We start from the raw sequence: 16473 nt of genomic DNA on the forward strand, positions 1-16473 counted from the left end.
ATATACATATATATATATATATATATATGACTAGGTCGCATTTCTCTACAGCAGAAATCTAGGTAGTATTGTGGATCAACTATGATTTAATAATTTTTTAAAAGAAATATATTTTGCAAACAGTCTATTTCTAGCTAAGTTTGGTTTGAGCAGCTTCTCACCCTGACAGTCCTCAAGCATCACCTCCACTTGTCTACATAGTCATAGGTCACACCTGCCATCTCTGCTTACCAAAGGATATTTTTACAAGCCACCTCCGTGGAAATGAAAGAAGTCCATTTAAATAAATCATTCAAAAAAGAAGTAGAATGAACTGAAAGTTGGAGATGTGGTAGAAGGAGCAAAAACAAAAAGGATTTGGTGATCAGCCAGCCTGCCTCTGCTACAGGGTGTGTGTGCCAGTTTTTGGTGTCACTTCAGTAACTGTTTCATCAGCATTATCCAAGATTGTCAATATTTTCACTGCTACAGACTTTTGGGTAGTGGTATATGCAAACTATGACATATAGAATGGGTAAGTGATGAGACCCTACTATCTACCTTGGGTTAGAACAAGATGGAAGACAGTATGTTAAAAAGATGTATATATATGTATGGCTGGGTCAATATGCTGTACAGCAGAAATTGACACAACATTGTAATTTAACTATGCTTTAATATTTTTTTAAAAAAACTGTATTAAAATTTGTGTTTATCTGTTTCCATTTTAATCTTTTAACTTTTTTATTGACATGGATTGTGTTTAGTACATTTTTCTATTCCAAATTAAGACCAGTATTTGGACTTTGTAAAAATAATGGATTAAGTGGAACAATTTTAGTTCTATAGAGTTAAATCTGATTCGTTTATTTATTGCAATCCCTTAACACATGCAAAAACAGTACATATTCATAAGTTGGATGTGCTGAGTATGAAATTCTTGTGTACTGATGATGGAATATATTTATAAAAGAAATCTTGAAATAGATCCATATTTATTTAAGTGAATTAATTTTGCTCATTTTTCTCATATCATGATTTTGTGGTATGGAATCAAAGTATAATTAGCTCAATTTAATCATTTTAGGTAAAAAAACAGATACATGTTCAGAGTTTATATTACTTTTGGATCATTAAAAAAACTGTAGGGCATATTTAATGTGGTTTATCTTTATCTTCAGACCTAAAACTTTGGAAGAAGCCACTGTGGAAAACACTGAATGTGGAAGTGATTTGTGGGCGATTAAAGCACCTATCCAACAAATAATAAACTTCAATCCAGATATTTGAGGGAGTTGCACTAAAAGTAATAACCAAAGAAAGCAGGTGAATCATATTTAAGAGAAATTTCCTCAATAGGGAAATCAAGTGTACCCTGAATAATTAGCAAAGATCACTGACATCATTTCCTATTCTCAGATGCTTTCAGAATAACCACAAAATTGTGTTCAAGTTCCCAGGGCACTGTCTCCACAGGGAGAGACACTCATAAATTTCTGTCTGCAATCAGACTAATAATCACACGGGGGAACAAGAAGGCATTTCTTGTTTTAGGTGGGTAGATGGCATTGATTAGCGTAATTACTAGAATAGCTCCAGTGACAACTATCGACCTGTCTTCAATTTAAAATTACGGATATGAGTTTTAGTCCTGATGCCAGACTCAACACACTATACCATGAATGTGAATTATCTTTTCATAACTATGATTTCTGGAGAAAGAATATGTTTTTACCACTGTTATTGTGTTCTTTGAAAGGAGTAAACAACCTTGTTTCTACAAGTTATAATTTAAATACCAGGACTCTAGGCCACAAGAACTCTGAGGATGGAGTAAGAATTTCTTTAAAGCTCCACCTAGGATCTTGGCTAAGCAAAGATGCTAATCATCAAGCCAGAGTTGTTGATGCTGTGTCTATGCCTCAGGGCTTTCAGTGATTCAGGAACATGACCTTACCATTATCTCTTATGACCATGTATCCACAGAGTTTATTTATGCTGTAGATATCCGTGACCTCTTTCGGTTAACAAGAGAAGACAGAGTCATGAATGATACAATGTTTACTTGGTATATGTTTATTAGGTAGGTGATTCTAGGATATATATATTTATATATGATGGATATATGATGTTTATTTGGTGAAAGATTCTAGGAAGTAAAAATGACAGAATGGGGAGGGTGAGAAAGAGAAGGAAGAAAGCTAATAAAGTATGCAAAATGAGTAAATTTCTGCTATATTTTTCATATTTTTAAAGTTTTATTGAAGCATAGTTAATTTACAATGTTGTGATAGTTTCTGCTGTACAACAAAGGGACTCAGTTATACATGTACACACATCCATTCTATTTCAGATCCTTTTCCCGTATAAATTATCATAGTATATTGGGTAGAGTTTTTCTGTGCTATGCAGCAGGTCCCCCTTGGCAAGTGTGCATATGCCAGTCTGAAAACCCCAGTCCATCCCCACACACAGCATTCCCCTTTGGTAAACATAAACTTGTTTTCAAAGTCTGTGAGTCTTTTTCTGTTCTTCAAATAAGCTCATTTGTATCCTTTATTTTAAATTACACCTGGAGGTGATGTTTGCTTTTTACTTTCTGACCTCATATAGTATGATCATCTCTAGGTCCATCCATGGTGATGCAAATGGCATTGTTTCATTCTTTTTTAGGGATGAGTGACACCCCATTTGTATACATGTACCACATCTTCTGTATGCAGCTATGTTTCAATCAACTTATGATGTTTTGAAGTTTTCCTTTAAATAGTCCAAATGAAGGTTAAAGAGCTAGGGTATTTATCCATTGAGTTCTATACCTTCATAGTTGAGCACTTTTCTTAGTACATCAGACCTCAGGCACTTCCAGACCACTTTGAATATGGTCTGAGGATGATTTCAGGATCCTTTGACCCCAGGAAGAGAAGCCAAACTCTTGAAATGGAAAGTTACCAGCATGCCGGCATGGCTGTAGGTCAAGTCATGGGGTCGGGGGCGGGGGGAAGAATGACAAAGAATGGGAAATAGATGTGTCTGCTACAGTGATAGCCACATTATAAAGTTGATGGCAAAGACAAAATAATGCAAAATAGTCTTTGAAAAGAAAATTAAGGAGAGTTCCTATTGTGGCTCAGTGGGTTAAGAACATGACTAGTGTCAGTAAGGATGAGGGTTTGATCCCTGGCCTTGCTCAGTGGCTTAAGGATCCAGCATTGCTGCAAGCCACATCATAGGTTGCAGATGCAGCTCAGATCATGTGTTGCTGTGGCTGTGGCATAGGCAGGCAGCTGCAGCTCTAATTTGATCCCTAGCCCCAGATCTTCCATATTCTGCAGGCGAAGCCCTGAAAAGAAAAAAAAAAATCTATATCTATATCTATCTATATCTATACCTATATCTATCTATCTATCTATCTATCTCTCTCTCTCTCTCTATATATATATATCCGAGAAGGTGCCATTTCCTCCTCTTCTTCCTCCTGCTCTGGATCATTTTACCATCAATATTATGCTGAGGAACCACATCAGTATCTTCAAAGGCCACAGCACAGCTCCCTCACTTGCTCCTTTCACATGCAGAAGGAACTAGAAATGCTGAAAAGGCCTTCTTCTACCCTTTGTCTCAAGAGATATTCAGGAAAAAATCACCTCCCATATGGAGACCAAAGTGTAAATTTATTCTTTCCTATTTATATGTGTTGTCTTCTCATATGGGTATGAGAATACATTGCTAACGTGGAGTATGTGGCCTGCACTAACTTGCCCCTCCCAAACCCATACATCAAGAGACTGTATTGTCTTTTCTTGGCCTCCAAAATAGGCTTTTGGACTTAGGTTAACATGTTAACCACACAACAATAAAATGATGATTTTTTCCTCTACTATCTTTGCATTTTTTAAATATAGATAGTGAGGTTAAAGTCTTGTAAGTATCTTCTAATATATTTATAGCAGGGCCAAAACTGCATCTAAATTCAATGTCGTTAAAGGGTCAAAGAAGCTCAGTTCTTGGAAGAATTATCAATCTAGTGCTTGCATTACGCTTTTAGTATTGGTGAAATTGCCATGCCTGAAACACCCTGGAATCTAGCCTAGGGTACTTCCTTTCCTATTTCATAATGTACCTAAATGCATTGAGGGGCATTTTCTTCTTAGTCTCTTGTTTTTCATATTACAAATTGCACATATCACAAGTGAATAGGAAAATTTATTCTTTTGTGGGGTATGAAGAGATGGCAGATGACCTTCCCACACATCTCCACAGATTCCAGTTATGTGACACAAGTAAAACACAAACTGTGTTACTCAGCTCATAGAATTTTGCATTCATGTTTGAGAATCTAGCATCATGGGAACTAATAATAATGAAGTTCAGTTTTAAAAAATAATCTTCAAGGAGAGTTCTCTGGTGGTCTAATATTTAGGATTTTGTGCTTTCATAGCTGCAGCCCAGGTTTGATTTCTGGTCTGGGAACTGAGATTCCACATCATGCCATTGCCAAAAAAAATGCCGTGTATTTTACAAAATAAGGAATGGAAACATGTATAAGAGCCAGTGGCTTTATTAGCTGTGTTGGATAAGAGAAGTACGAATGTTTGTACTTTTTAATTATTTTTAAATAGTATATGTGTACATATATCTGCTGATGACATCTTCCTTGTTTGGTTAGTGCTAATGAATGCATATTTTTACTTTTAGGTCAATACATTGTTAATATTGTAAATAGAATTTTGGAAAGAGTAAATCATAAGAGGCATATTTAATCTTGCAAATTCCTCTTGAATTTAAATTCTGATATTCTTGAAATTTAAATTTAGTTAGTGACCTGCAGAAGTTCTAGTTTTTAAGACTATGAGTTTAAACATTATATTTTCATGGTAAGTTCTTGACCAGTATATGGTCAATTTCATCATTTTCTATAAGGATAATCATTTTCTCCAACTCTATTTATCAAGTAGATAAGATTGTCCTCATTGTCCTGATGTGCCACCTCTCTCATATAAGACAGTTGTATACAATCATGAGTCTTTTCTGAGTTCTCTATTCTGTTCCACTGATGTATATGCCCAACCTTGTACCAATGCTACATTGTCTCAAAAACCCTAGCTGTGTAAGATTTAATATCTGGTAGTGCCAATCTTTTCAAAAGCATCTAACTTATTCTTCCTACTTTGCATTTTCTAAATACATTTTAAGTTGGTGTCAAATTGCCCAATGAGGTTTTAATTGCAAAGGCACTAAGCAATTAAATCAATTTCAGCAGAATTGACATCTTTATAACATTTGGTCATGCAATCCAAGAATATAGTATATTTAGCAACTTAGAGTTTCGGTCATGTTTTTCAATGATGTTTTAATTTTTTCCTTTTTTGAATGTTTGATTTAGTTTTTATATGATATTTTATCATTATCCAATTTCCACTGTATTCCCCCCCCTTTTTTTTTTTGCTTTTTAGGGCCACACCTGTGGCCCATAGAGTTTCAGAGGATAAGGGTCGAATCTGAGCTATATTTGCCAGCCTACACCACAGCCACAGCAATACAGGATCCAAACAACATCTACAACCTACACCGCAGTTCATGGCAATGCCAGATCACCAACTCACTGAGCAAGGCCAGGGATCCAACCTGCATCCTCATGGATCATAGTCAGTTTTGTTAACTGCTGACCCATGAAGGGAACTCCCTGTATAATTATTTTTCATAAAAGTTTAGAAGCACCTGACTTTTAATAAATTGAAGGAAAGATGAGTTAGGAAAGTAGATGTTAAGATGCTCCTTAACTTAAAATGGGTTCATTCAAAACATGGGATGTAGGTAGCCCTGATGGAAGATGAATCAAAGGCATAAGAATAGCTTTCAAATCAAAATATAGTAAGTATTCCTTATTTGTATGAAGGTCATGTCCAGTTGACTTAATCTGGATCAAACAATCTGTTGTCCTGTCCCTGTATATTTAATCAAGTAAAACTTGAATACTTCAAATGAATCAGGCAATAGCTACTTCTGCTTGTTTCTTATTATTTCCTCTCTTTTTCATGTTTATACTTCATACAATGATATCATTTTCCAGCCCCTGAGGCATTTGAAATAACATTCTATACTTTATTTTTTTTTGCGTGTGTGTCTTTTTGCCTTTTCTAGGGCCACTCCCGAGGCATATGGAGTTTCCCAAGCTAGGGGTCTAATCGGAGCTGTAGCTGCCAGCCTACACCAGAGATACAGCAACGCAGGATCCGAGCCGCATCTGCAACCTACACCACAGCTCATGGCAACATTGGATCCTTAACCCGCTGAGCAAGGCCAGAGACCGAACCTGCAACCTCATGGTTCCTAGTTGGATTCGTTAACCACTGCGCCACAACAGGAATTCCCCAGAAATAGCATTCTATACTTTAGAGCGATGTTTCTGTGTGTTAGATAAGTACATTCATAATAGTTTACTGGACAATTTTATGTGGTTCGTTAGTGACATGTTTTAATAAGTTTTTGCTTTTCATGAAGTGTGCTAGGAAAATATAACCACAGTCATGGCAAGTGTTGGAGGGCCTGCCTGTTGTCCTTTTTCAGACTGAATAAATTATAGATGTAAGGCTTACCTGATACGCAAAAGAGGAAAAAGATCAGAAACTTCAAAAATCAGCACACAATGCTGGAACTCATATACACTCTTTTAGAGGAAGTGAAATACATTTCTGTGAAATAAAGTGGGCATGTTAAGGTCTACTGCAAGGTAGCTAAATTACCTTCTATCATAAAAATCATTAAATAACATTTAAATTCACAAAAACATAGTTGGATGAGAGCACAATTTTAAAAATGACACAAATAGTGGAATAAAATAATATTTAGTTATGTAGAGTTATAATGAAGGCAAGTAAATCAAAGTTTATTAAATGAGCTTATCAATGATTTTCTTTGGAGACAGAGACCAAAGTTGCAAGGGCAAGAAGCAGAGGGCTAATACTTCTTATTTTAATTCTTTCTAAAAATTGTTACACTTTAACTAATTACATGTTTTCTTGTTCATTTATTTATTTACTTATTTTGGACTTGGACATCTAGATTGAACCCCCTTTTTTTTGGCCACAGCCATGGTGTATGGAAGTTCACAGGGCCAGATAAACTGTTTGGATAAACTGCAGCACCACAGTGACCAGAGACACAGCAGTGACAATGCTAGTGCCTTAACTTGCTAGCCCCACAGGAAACTCCCAATTATTTCTTTTAAATAAAAAACATTTTTAAAAACATCAGCATTTCCATTCTGGCCATATATTTCTAAAGATATATTGTTGACAAAACTGTAGAGAGTCTGTATAGACCTTGTAATGAGAACCAGGACATAACAAGGTTGCAGTGGTTTCTAAATTTGGCTCCAGGTTCTATACTGGAGGTGAGTCTTGTTTTTATTTATTTATTTATTTATTTATTTATCTATCTATTTGAGTTTTAGGGCCACACCCATAGCATGTGGAAGTTCCCAGGCTAGGGGTCCAATTGGAGCTGCAGCTGGCGGCCTGTACCACAGCTCACAGCAACACCAGACCCTTAGCAGACTGAGCAAGGCCGGGGATCAAACCCATGTCCTCATGCATACTAGTTGAGTTTGTTACAACTGAGCCCAACAGGAAATCCATGAATCTTGATTTAAATCACTCTATCTAAAATGATTGTTATTTATCTTATGTGCAATGGCTTTGCATAATAAACTTTTAACAGATGAGATCTCATGAAATGCAATGTCTTTTCCAATGGTTCTTCCCACAGTTATTGTCCTTAATGGCTTGGATGGACAAAAAAAATCAAACTGTGCTAAATGACTTCATCCTCATGGGAATCACAGAGCTTCGTGAGCTTCAGGCTCCCTTCTTTGGACTGTTCTTCCTCATCTATGCCATATCAGTGGTGGGCAGCTTGGGCATGATCATTCTCCCCAAGGTGGGCTTGCATCTACAGACACCTGTGTAATTCTTTCTCATATACCTGGCTTACATTGATTTTGGTTATTCAATGACTGTGGGACCCAAAATTTTGGTAAACTTTGTAGCTGATTGAAATACAATCTCCTATCATTGGTGTGCTACACAGCTGACTTTCTTCATTTTGTTCATCATTAGTGAACTTTTCATTCTGTCAGCAATGGCCTATGACCGCTATGTGGCCATTTGCCACACTCTGCTCTACACAGCAGTTATGTCACAAAGAGTATGGTGGGTGCTGGTAGCAGTCCCCTATCTTTACAGTGCCTTTGTTTCTCTGATAATCACCATACAGATATTTGTTTCATCCTTTTGTGACTATGATGTCATTTCTACTGTGACAGTCTCCCCTTGTAAACTTTGCTATGCTCAAGCACATGGGAAATCAAGCTGTTCACACTGACCTGTTCAGCATTTAATTTGGTTTCATCTCTTCTGATAGTCCTGTGTCCTACATACTGATCCTTAAGTCCAGCCTCAGGATGAACACCGCACAGGGAAGACACAAGACGTTCTCCACCTGTGGATCGCACCTGATAGTGGAAGCAACTCTATCCTTTATGTACATGCAGCCCAAGTCCAGTCACTCCTTTGATACTGATAAAATGGCCTCTGCATTTTACACTTTGGTTTTCCCCATGGTGAATTCTATGATCTACAGCTTGAGGAACAAAGAAGAAAAGGGTTCTCTGCATAGGATATGGAAAAACCTGCACAAACACCCTATACAAAATTAAATATAGAATGTGCATATAATGCATTTGATTATAGAAAATTATTATATGTGATAAACAATTAGAAGGCAGTCATTTGTCAAAAGCAGGCAGAATTTCTTGTTTTCAATTTATAGATATTCAAGTAGTGATGATCCCTCCAGTTATCAACTTTGATTTGCCTCAAGTTTCAGTGCGAGAGACTAAAGTCCAGATCACTGTTTTCACATTGCCAAGTAGATTGTTGGCAATTGAAGGCTATCCTTTTTTTTTAACTGCATATATCACTAAATAATCTTTCTAAAAAGGCATTCTTACGTGTTTTAATAAATGTTTTTTGTGTGTTAGCCAACATTTCAATACTAGTGCCCATCACACTGGTGTACTGACACATAGAGGATGGCAGTACTGTTCTTTGTCCTGAGCATTTATATAGCAATGAATACTATATCAAAAATGTCTGCCTGGGAGTTCCCATTGTGACTCAGTGCTTAACAAATCCAACTAAGAACCACGAGGTTGCAGGTTCAATCCCTGGCCTTGCTCAGTGGGTTAAGGATCCGGCATTGCCATGAGCTGCGGTGTAGGTCGCAGATGTGGCTTGGATCCCGTGTTGCTGTGGCTCTGGTGTAGGCCAGCAGCTACAGCTCTGATTAGATCCCTAGCCTGGGAACCTCCATATGCCACAGGAGCAGCCCTAGAAATGGCAAAAAGACAAAAAAAAATCTGCCTAGTGACAATTTAACCCTCTCTCCTCTGTGTTGGTGGCATCTTGGATTTCTTATAAATTATGGTATGTGAACATTTATAAATATAGGGATACAGAAATAAAAGCGTTACTCTTTTCAGTGTTTCCATTGTGGCTCAGTGTGTTAAGAACATGACATTGTCTCCAGGAGGATGTGGGTTGGAGCTCTGGCCTCACTCAGTGGGTTAAGGATCCAGTGTTGCTGTGGCTGTGGTGTAGGCTGTCAACTGCAGCTCTGATTTGACCCCTAGCCTGGGACAATTCAATGTGCCACAAGTGCAGCCTTAACAAGAAAAAAAAAGTGTAACTGTTTGCAAGTGGTTTAACTGTACTAATTAAAAGTCCAAAAGAATTTACAAGAATTTCTCGCATGAGGAAAGTGAATTTTGCAACATTGCTAGATATAAGTTCAGCATACAAAAACACAATATTTTGCTATAATACTAGCATAAAACAGGTTAAAAAACACAATTTTAAATAATTAATTACATGGGAACAACTTGTGTGACTTCATTGTTAGGACCTATGGAAACACTAGTGAATTAGTAAAGAAGACATGCATGCAGCAATATACATTTGGCTGGAGGAAATAAACATGATGAGGTAATTTGTGCCTAAATTACCCCATATACTTAATGCAATAACAATCAGAATTCCACATTTTAATACTCAAGTTAGTATTAAAATTTACATGGAAATGGAAATGATCAAGAACAGTCAGGACAATATGTTAGTAGAAGAAGGATTCCAGAGGACTTCCAATAGCAGATATCAGGTCCTTAAATAAGGCTAGATTATTTTAACATTTGTGTCATCAATGCACATATGGACAGAAAAAAACAATAAAACAAAAGAAAGTAAATTCAATTAACAGACTCACCTGTATAATTTCAAACAAAAGCTCCACAGCAATATAACAAGGAAAGAAGAGATTCTCAGTAAATCGACCTTGTCCAATTAGGTTTCCTATGTAAAACATGGACCATTGTCATTTACTTGCAATATATGTAAACATTAATTGAGATGTGTCATAAATAGATATGTGCAAGCTACAGTCACAAAGTCCCTGGAAGAAAAACAAAACTAACATCTTTATTATTTGGGACAAGCCAAATTTTCCAAAATGGGGTGCAAAAATTATAACACCAAAAAATGGATAACATCACTTTCCAAAATTAAAACTTCTTTTTATCAAAATACACCATAGGAGAGTGAAAAGGAAATCCTGGGGGAGTATATTTGGTACACTTGCACCCTACAAAGTACTGGTATCAGTAATTTGTAAAAAATGAAACAAAAAGACAACAGGTTGCCTAATTTCTAAAATCAGTATGATCCAGAAAGTCAACTTATTAAGGGAAAAAAAAAGGCAAGATGCCTGACAAAACACTTCACAAAAGAGTGTGTCATAATATCCAAAAAATGCATAAATATGTTTCAAAAATTATTCATTATTAGCTAAGTGCAATTTAAGATTATAATATGATATCACTATACACCCACCAGGATAGCTTTTCGCTTTTGAGTTTTACTGAAAAATTACTTCAAACAATTCAAAATTTTATATGAACATAAAGAAACTAAAACTTTCAGTTGTTTATGGACCATATATATGTTGCTATAAAAACTTTGGAAAAATAAGGGCAGTAAATACTAAATTTTAATTGTGCCTTCTCTGTGATGCAGCAATTCCATTCCTGAGTGATTAGGTCTACTTGAGGATAAGTTAATAGCTTGTCTTGGCACATGTATTCATTATAGATGGGAGGTAAAAAACAGCCCAGATATTATGGATCAATACATAACGGCACATTCAGCACTCACACAATGTGTTCTATAAGAAGTGAGGGAAAGGAGGTAATGGCAGGGGGGAGAAGAATGTGAAGGGGAAGAAGAAGGAGAAAAATAAATGGATACAATAAGTGAAAGATACAAGACTCTCTATAAGTTACACCAATATATACAAATATGAAATATACTGAGCTGTACTCTTAAGACACCAATACTTTGTATGTTACATTTTTTTATTTTAAGAATTTTTGATACACTCAAAGGGGTACCATATGTAACCAAGAATAACAGGTTGATCTCACACTTAGAAATCAATCAATGTAATTAAAATCATTATACATTAGAATAGGTTAATAATAAAATTCAATATCCATTTGTAATAAGCTGTCTAGCAGGCTAGAAAAGACAAAAACAATTTTATAAATAATTACATACAAATTTCTACATCTAGGGAGATGGTGAATAAGCAGAACTCAGAGAATTTTTAGGATAGTGAAAATACATTATATTTACATTATATATATATATATATATATATATATATATACATTATATTATATATTTATATTATATAAATATAGTGTATCATTGGATTTTTCTAAACAAGCTGCTGGCCAGCATGTTAGAGATGCCACTCGCCATGAACCAGGACCAGTTTTACAGACAAGGGGATCATGTGGATCTGCCGGACCTTGGTCCAGGGTACCCTGGCAATGGACTGAGCCTGGTAGTGCCCAGTGGGGGTGTCCCAGAAGAGCCGAGAATCAAAATGCTTCACCATACCACCATCCTGGCCTTCAAGATTCTCCTTGGAGTCATTGTTGCAGCAGACTCCTGGGACATGGCAGTTGCCTACATTGCCTCCCAGACAGTCAAAAATGTGATAGAGATCAGCCTGTACCTGCTGGCCACTGGGGCTGTAGGTGCAGTGAATTGCAGGTTCCTGGCTCAGCAGTGATGAATCTATGAGCTTCAAAACAAGGGATGCATCTCAGTAGCAGCTGCCTCCAAGCTGCTTGCCAACATGGTGTATCAGTATAAAGGCATGGGGCTGTCCATGGGCACCATGATCTGTGTTTGGGGTAAGAGAGGCCCTGGCCTCTACTATATGGACAGTGAAGGAAACTGGATCTGGGGGTGGACTTCTCTGTAGGTTCTAGATCTGTGCATGCTTATGGGTTCATGGGTTACTCCTATGACCTGGAGGTGGAACGGGCTTATGATATGGCCAGTCAAGCCACCTATTAAGCCAGCTAAAGTGATGCCTACTCAGGAGGCTTGGTCAACCTCTACCATGTCTGGGAGGATGGCTGGATCCAAAGCTCCAGTGACAATGTAGCTTATCTACATTACAAGTATAGTGAATTTTCACCCTGCAGGAGGGTGGATATGGCTGCTTGCATTTCTTGGGGTGACTGTTGGTAATATGAGTACCACTTGCATCCCCTTGTGGAGGGGTCCCCAGTTGTATGGATCTTTTTTTTAAGCTCTGGTGCAATGACTGCCCTTTGTTACCAGTTGTTAATGAGCTGCCACAGAGGTAATTATTTGTTTTACTTGGATGTTAACATTACACTATTCAACCTCAAAACAACAACAAAAATATCTACATAAAATATCTAATGCAACACTGAAACACTGTAATCTACTCCTTTGAAAATGATCCCAGGACTAGGAGATCCAGTCTCTCCATTAATAGTCAGAATATATTTGGACATAGTAATTATTTCACCATGATAACGAAATAAAGGTACAAAAAAAAAAGAAATTAGAAACTGACATTTTAAAAAATTGGTAAATATTATGATTAACTACACAGTGAAAGATCTATACATAATGTACGAAAAATAATGAGTGAATTAAGTGAAGTTACTGGATACAAAACTTTAGAAAAATCAACTTTATTTCTACATCCTACTCACAGCAATTAGAAAATAAAATTGAAAGATTGTAACAATTATAAAACCACAAAAAAGAAACCTAAATTAGGAATAAATATAACAAAAAAGATCTAAGCCATCACAGGTATAAAAATTTAACACCTTATTTATTTATTTATTTATTTGATTATTTATTCCCAGCATGCGGAAGTATCCTGGGATTGAACCCACACTACAACAGTGGCACCAAATCCTTAACCCATTAAGCCAGCAGGGAACCCATGAAAAATTTGACAATTGTAAAATAAGTAAATAAGTGAAAACCGATACCAAATTTGTCCATGAGTGGGAGATTTATCACTGCAGCAAAGTCTAAAATCTTCAGGTTGATCCATAAAATCAATATAAGCCCACATAAATCCTCCCTCCCGCCTTTCCTCTCTCTCCTGCCATTTCTTCCTGTTTCTTTTCTTCCTCCCTCCTTTCCTTCCTTCTTTTTTCTTTCTCCTTCCTTGCAGAACTTTGAAGCCTCATGGTAAAATTGATTCAGAAAGTAAAGCACAAAAAATAGCAAAAATAACCTTGAAGAAAGAGAATACATTTTAAAAAGTCACATGCTACATGGCCAGATACCTTGGCCTATTATACAGATTTAGTAATGAAGAAAACACTTTTGTGAGGACAGACCAATCAATGAAGTAAGTAATTCCAGAAAATGATCCATCCACTCATCTGCTGTTACCTGACTTATGCTATTCTCCAAAAGAGAAGAACGCGTATTTTCAGTAAATGGTATTAGGTAATTTGCATGTTTAATTTGAGAAAAGCATAAAAGAACTGGACATCTACACAATATCCTGTACAGAATCAATTATACCCAGACTAAACAGCCTAATGTGAAATGCCAACTTAGACATTTTAGAGGACAACATGGTGGCAAATCTTTGTGGTATTGGAACATGTACAATTTTTTAAACAGAACACACAAAGTGATAACTACAAGATATTTTAAAAGCTTAATTGGACAATTTAAAAAAATAGAATAAGATACTAGAGAATGAACAATCTAGAAGTACATATTACAATATGTATTACGTTAAGTAAAATAACCCAGACAAAACCAAAACTAATATATAGGATTTCCTTTATATAAAATAACAAAAACAGTTGAAAATGACTTATGTTAATAGAAGCCAGAATGTTATGTGTGTGTATGTGTGTTGATCCATAAAATCAATATAATCCCACATAAATCCTCCCTCCCTCATACACTCCTTCATGAGTGTATGAAGGTGTGTGTATATGTAAGGGAACAGTTCAGGGTAGAAAGAAGAATAAAGGATCCCTCTGGGGTCCCAATAATGTTTTAGTTTGTTTTTTTAATTGTTATTGCTATTTAATCTGGATTCTGATTACACAGCTCTGTTATGATTGTAATTTCAGCATGCAGTCCTATGCACATTGCATAATGTTCATGCCTAAGTACCTTATTTTCTGAGGTGTGACAATATCTGGTGTGGTGTCTTCATTTGGTTTCCACGTGGTGTTGTGGCATGGAGAAGCCTGTGGCCTGTCATGTGTGCTTGCTGAGCCCGCTGTTCTCCTAGTGTTTTCCTTACTTCCCTGAGATTTTCTAGTCATTGATGTCCTCTGCCGATGAGGACTGTGATTTCTTCTCTCCCAGTCTGTCCGCATTTTCTTGCCTTGGAAGCAGCTGGGATTCTCAGAGCTGCTTTGCAGGGGGCAGAAAGAGCAGACTTGCTGTGTCACTCCCACCCCAGGGAAAGGCCAGGGACAGAGATGGGACCTAACTCACATGCTGTCCAAAGAGACCTCAGATGTGGTGGCCAATGTCACTTACAACACAGGCTAGTCTGTCTGTAGTGATCATAGTGTGGCTGGATCCACAGATGGGAACAGACGGTGACTCTGGATGTGCCCCCAAAACCAGATGACACAGGCTTTAAGGCCAGAGTGAGGGACCTGTACTCAGTCCAGGAACTGGTGAAGTTCAAGGGAGACAGAGAGACCCAGATGAACAGAGAGAGAGAGATAGAAGTCATGTCAAAGGAGGTCTTCCTTTGTGACTCTGTCACTTTGCAGTGTGACCTGGGGTGGGACTTATACTGACCAGCTGCAGAGAAGTAACTGGACACAGAAGTAACTGTCACCTTCCAGGAGCTATGCTATCCTCAGAGTTTTGGTGTGGGGCAGTGGAGTTCCTTTGGTTTTCATTGGCACTTTCAACACTGTAGGGATCAGAAAATCAGAAGTGGTAGATGGTCATACAATGCGGTGAACTGGAGGCATCCTGGCTGGCATCTCCTCAGAACCTTCTGGCCTGCCCAAGCTGGGAGCAGTCAGGAGAGTGGAGTTTGGCCAGTCTCCAGGTGCTGGTTGGCAGAGCCAGCACTGCCACACATGGAGGTCCACATGGGCAGAGTACACAGAGGGATGGAGAGCCTGGTGCCTCTGCAGGGACTGGGCTGGACAGAAGAGAGTGGGGCACAGGCCTGTTTGTGGCTGAAAACTCACCTGCCCTGCAGAGGCCCCCAGAATGTCCTCACTCTCTCCAGAATTACATGGCATCTGGTGACCTGGCAGGCATCACTGGTGCACATCCACAGAGCCAGGAGCCAGGACCACAGATGGCTTTCTGCCCATGACAAGCCTCCCACACACTTGGTGAGCTCAGTGGAAACCAGCAGTGAGGGTGTGTCTAGTGGACCCCCAGGGAGAGCTCTGAAGGCTCAGGCAAGCAGGCAGTGCCTTGGCTCCACCCTGGCTCTGGGAATTTCCCCACTGCCAGGTCACTGAGATGTGCGCTTGCCCACACACCTTCCTGGTGCTTCCTCAAAACTGTACTCCTACCCTTGGCTCAGCCCAATCTGTATCCAGCCCCATTTTTCCATGACCTGCTCGAGACTTGCAGGGTCTCCTATCACTTGGTTCAAACAGACTGATTCCACTCTTCTCTGAAATCTACCCAAGCTGCATCCCACATGCCTGTAGATGTAGTCACTAAGTATTCTATTTCCCATTATGAGTTCTGCATAGACCAGTGAACTATTGAGAGATGAGTCTTTGTTTCCAATCTGTGGGGTTATTTTAAACCATCAACAAGGAAGTATTGAGGCCACAACAGGCAGTCACTGTGTTCTGGGTCTGAGGTACCCAAGAGGGCACTCCCCACTAAACTTCTGGATTTTTGGCTATACATGCATTTTGTTTTGCTTTTGTTTTTTTTGTCTTTTTAGGGTCACACCTGTGGAATGTTGAAGTTCCCAGGCTAGGGGTCCATTTGGAGCTGCAGATGCTGACCTACAGCATAGCCACACCCAATGCCAGATCCGAACCACATCGCAACATATGCCACAGCT

General features: G+C 38.0%; 2 pseudogenes; both read left to right on the forward strand.

Moving 5' to 3' along the window:
* The first annotated feature begins 7770 nt into the window (after positions 1–7770).
* LOC110259003 lies at positions 7771–8698 on the forward strand (annotated as a pseudogene).
* A 2551-nt stretch (positions 8699–11249) lies between these two features.
* LOC100621627 lies at positions 11250–12634 on the forward strand (annotated as a pseudogene).
* Positions 12635–16473: the final 3839 nt, after the last annotated feature.

This window comes from Sus scrofa, unplaced genomic scaffold (assembly GCF_000003025.6).
Source record: "Sus scrofa isolate TJ Tabasco breed Duroc unplaced genomic scaffold, Sscrofa11.1 Contig621, whole genome shotgun sequence".
Classification (NCBI taxonomy): Eukaryota; Metazoa; Chordata; class Mammalia; order Artiodactyla; family Suidae; genus Sus; species Sus scrofa.